This window comes from Notamacropus eugenii, chromosome 1, assembly GCF_028372415.1.
Source record: "Notamacropus eugenii isolate mMacEug1 chromosome 1, mMacEug1.pri_v2, whole genome shotgun sequence".
NCBI classification, from domain to species: Eukaryota; Metazoa; Chordata; class Mammalia; order Diprotodontia; family Macropodidae; genus Notamacropus; species Notamacropus eugenii.
Window position 1 is genome coordinate 17971585 of NC_092872.1, and position 4778 is coordinate 17976362.

At 38.6% G+C, this 4778-nt stretch overlaps 1 pseudogene; it reads right to left on the bottom strand.

Moving 5' to 3' along the window:
• Positions 1-1329: 1329 nt before the first annotated feature.
• On the bottom strand, positions 1330-1774 carry LOC140522410 (protein FAM136A pseudogene; annotated as a pseudogene).
• Positions 1775-4778: the final 3004 nt, after the last annotated feature.

Genomic DNA, 4778 nt, shown 5'->3' on the forward strand with positions numbered 1-4778 from the left:
GTAGATTACCTAACCTATTCCCCTGATCTACCCCTCTATTTAAAAAAAACAAAACAATTCATTTTTTCATCAAACCACTAGGAAAATATCTAGGAAAATATGACATAGCGTTGAACACTGAAAAGGAAGGCTATGTTAATTCCATTCAGTAAGAAGTTGGCATAAAGAGACAAGATCTTTTCCAGCACAGTGGCTGGTACTAGTATGTTGCTCAAAGTTTTAACCAACAGTGATAACTGGATAATTGGTGCTAGCTGCCTCCTGTATTCTGGGTAGGAAAAAGCTCTCCCTTGCCACCTGCTTAGAAGTTTAAATTGTTTTCCTGTCCTAAGGGGTTCCTCTCAACAAGTTGTTTCTGTGGAAGAGGACATATGAGCAGGGCCCAGGGACAGGCATCACATCTTTTTCTGCTTTGGGGAAAACTACCTTTCTCCCAAATCAGTCATCTACCATTCCATTAAGAGGCTTAAGATTGTTATGTAAGCAAAGAAAGGCTTTCTTTGGACTTAACTCAAAACTGTTTCATGTTAGTCTCAAAAAACACTAACTGAAGTGTTACTCCTGTAATACCTTCCAGAAGGGCAAGAAAAAGCAACCTGAGCAGCAGTCCTAGAAAAGTCATTGCGAAAGAACCTGAGCTTCACATGCCTGGTAGGAGATTTCCCATTCATGATCTTGCTTGGTGTCCCAGTGAAAGCTGGCACTAGCACTGTCTTCCTCAAAGGAAAGATCATCTGGGATCCGTTCAGTGTTTTAATGCAAGTAACCCTCTTTCCCCAGACTCCCCCTTGAATTGACAATTCTTGTACTGGGCTAAAAGCACAACTGTGTTTCTCTTTTCTAATCAGTAGTGCATTCATGGCTGCTGCTTTCTGGTCTATGGGAAATGGTTCAATAAGGTAGATGTGAAGTTGGCACCAAACAAAAGTGTATGGTTACCTCAAGTATTCACACCAGATGAGAGGTAGGTTGGGAGGAAAGCTGCTAATACCTATAAACCCAAACATTTATTCCAGCTTCTAGGAATGGAATACCTTTGAAGTAGCTGAAGGCTGTTAAGGGCTGCACCAGATAGAATATGGGTCATCTTCATTGAAGGGATGGGGCTGGATACTATTAGTTCTCCAAGCTTCCTTCAATTCAGATCTGAGCACCAATTTTTTCCATTTCTTCACCTACGGGCTAAAATATATAATGGAACAAACAGAGTCAAGAGGCAGATGAAAAATTCCCATAAAAGTATTTAACTTGCTACCAGGGTCAATTTCTTCATTCTTAAATTTTCAATGAAAGTAAAAATTTCCATAGAATTATACAAGTAGACTCATTCTCTCACCCCAGATGACTACTAATGATGACTCTATTTTGTAGTAGATGCCAGGGAATCTTTCATCTTCTTGATCATGCTGGGGATGAGGTGCTTGTGGTCATCAACACATTTGGTCACACAGGACTCTAGCTGCATCTTCACCTGCTACTCCTTGCTTCCAGTATCCATCAAGTCTTTGGTTTTGTCATTGCAATGCATGGTACATTGAGCCAAACAGTCCTGGAATTTCTCTAGTTCTCTGGTCACAAGATCCTGTGACTGGGCCAAGGGAGCATGGCAGCATTCAATGCACTGATGAAACTGCTGCATGTTGGCCTGGGTATCTTCACAGAAGCTGGCATTTCACTGCAACATGGTGCCCTGCATCTTGCAGGTATTCTCCCACTCCAGCCCTTTCACCATGGGGTCCACCACCTCCTGCACCCACAGCTATAACTCCACCATGGCGTACATCCATAGTCCCCCAGCCTCCATCTCTGTGCCTGCCGAGCTGGAGTATGTATAGATGTTGAGAGACTGTGAACCAAACTTGGTCTTCTGACCACAGCTTCAGTTCTCTTTCTACTACATCAAAATTTCATTTCTCTCAAATCATATTTTCCCAATTTTAAAATGGAGATATGGAACTTTTGCCTTCAGTAACCACCAAATAATCCTATAATGAAAGATAAAATATGATGATTGTGCAAAATACTTCATAAACCCGGAGATAATATAAAAATATTAGCTATTATTCTTCTGATATTAGATTAATAGTCAATTTATTAATTTGACCCAGATTTTTTTTTGTCACACAGACTGTCCCCAGACTGACATAAAACAAAATACAAGTATCTATGGAGCTAAAAGCAGAAGTGTGGTGTCTCCCTGTTCACTTGTCCATAACTTTCCCAACATAATTTGAATAAGTGATTTGGGGGCTATAACCATGTCAAAATGTCAAGTAGGAAATTGTCCTTAATGGCTATTTTTTGATATTGTCCAAATCTCTCCTCTTACCCTCTTCATCCCTCAGCTCAATAAGCAAGTAAGATTTATTATTGAGTTTTAAAATGAGTTCTAAAAAGACAAGTGCTGGGGAATTGCAGGAGATGTGGAATCTCATCCAAGTGTTCAGCTATAATGGGGAGCATTAAATGATTTGAAAGCATCAAAGGTATGCTTTTAGATGTCAGGCATTTGACCTGAATAAAGGGGAAAAAAGAAGGATCTTGAAGCAGTATGTGAATAAAATGTAATATTGATCTTTCAATGAATTCTTGTCCTGCTGATTTTTTAGAGTCAGGAAATGCACAGAAACTGGCAACTAGTCCCCAGATTGCCAAGGGAATTAATGCATCTCCCACAAACAGCTAGTGTTATGCTGCAGGATCAATGCTAATATTCACTCTTTCCTTGCTACTCCCACCAGTTTCTCTACGGGCACTTCTCTACATTGTGTCTCTCTTTTATACTACCTTCTGTAACTCTTACTTCACACTCTCTTTTTCTTTTTTCCCAATTACCTCATGGCTTCTATATTTCATGACCAGCATATTAGAGGCTTGAACATTAAAGGTATTAAGTAGAGACTGAATCCTTTTAATATAGATCATAAGCTGTATTTGAAAACAAAGAGTCCCATGGAACTGTCAACCAGAATGTCTGTCCCTGCATTACAAGTTCATATGACTTAGCATCCCAACATAAGTGCCTATCTGCCTTGGAGAGTAGAATTGGGTTCCATTAAAAAGATCTGCATTTCTTTCAAAAAGTAATGCCAAATAGTCCTCTATTTTGGTATAACACCAATACTACTTGCTCTCTTTCAAGAGATTGCTGCTTACCTTACACTCTATCAATAGATTATCTGAAGCATTAGTACCTTTTCAATATTTTTTTCTTAAAGAAAAGGATTAAATTATAGTCCTAGGAATCAGATGAGAGAATAGGCAACACTTCCCTTGGCAGAATGACATAATGAACAGGATGTTGCAAACATTATCAGACCATTGTTCTTGTTAAAGTCTATCTTCTCTGAAAGATAGGGTTCAATGCCTGGGAGTTTGGGGTTGCTGAGTTGTATAAAATATGGTTATAACTAACCTGAAACTTGTTATATCCAGAAAAGACTATGCTGTTTTTTAATGGCATCAGTAAATCCAATTTTAAAAGGATTGTATGGTTTATGTATTCAGTTAAATCCTCAAAGTCAAATTGGTGAACACAAAATAACTAAAGTTGAGTAGACCATGAAGGTTTCAAAGTTATCTCTCCATAGTGTGCTTAGGTTACCAAGGCAACTTGATATTATACACATGAATACCCTCTGTGAAGTAAAATTTTCAAGTAAGAGGTTTCTTCAGTTCAATCTTACTGAAATAATCAGTACATAAAATGTTTTGCTCTCTACCTTTAAAATTTCTTTATGCAAAAGACTTCATAGAAACTTGTGTAATTATCTAGAAGACAAAAAAAAATAATAAAAGTAACAAAAAATTTCCATTGCAGATTTGATAAAAAATATTTCAAACATTTAAATGTATAACAAGTGAGGGGAAAAGACTTTATCTGTAACTCTAATTTTAAACATTTAGATTCTCTGCTGTCAAAGAGACATAAGAATATGACTCTGGGGGCTACAACAATTTGATTGGGTCCCCTACAGTCCTTTTCAAAACTGTGCTAAAGTAATTGTTACAGCATTGAGGTTTATTGCTTTTACCTGGATTGTACAATCTATTATTGTAAACATTACTTTCTTATTTCCCTATTCTTTTGTGTTGTTCTTTTTAAAGCTCTTTTTGTTGTTAATTCAACTTTTTTGTTACTTGGAATCACTTTCAGACAAAAGGAAATCAAAAAGAGTCTGAGAACAAAAGAGAAGAAAAGAAATTTCAAGTGATTCAATTATTTCATAACAAACATAGCAAGAGGGTAGAGCCAAGATGGCAGAGAGAAGCCAGGAAGTTGTCTGAGTTCTCCCAAGTTTTCCTTGGAAACAACATTTAATCAAGTCTCTAAAAGAATTCTGAAGTGACAAAGCTTAAAAAAAATAGAGGGAAATGATTTTCCAGCCCAAGAAAACTTAGAAGTATTTCAAGAAAGCTCTGTCTTACTTGGGTAAAAGGGGAACACAGACCAGGGCAGACAATATCTAGGCAAGCCAGCAGCAGGTGTTTAGCCTCAGCACAAATAAGCAACCAAGGTCTCATAGTCCCAGTTCAGCAGGCCGATAGCACAACTGGCCCATTGACAGGCTTTCAGTCACAAGACAGCAGAGGATTACCAGCCCAGGAAGCTTCAGCAAAACAAATGAGACTAATCCAGGCCACCCTGGTCTAGTGGGCAAGTCACCAGCTCCAAAGGCTCCACTGCAGAAAGTAAGTGACCAGGCCCCTGGCTCCCAGTGAAAGAAGCTTGGGAGAGGACCCACCCTCCCTGACCCCACCTACTCTCAGGAGCCTCA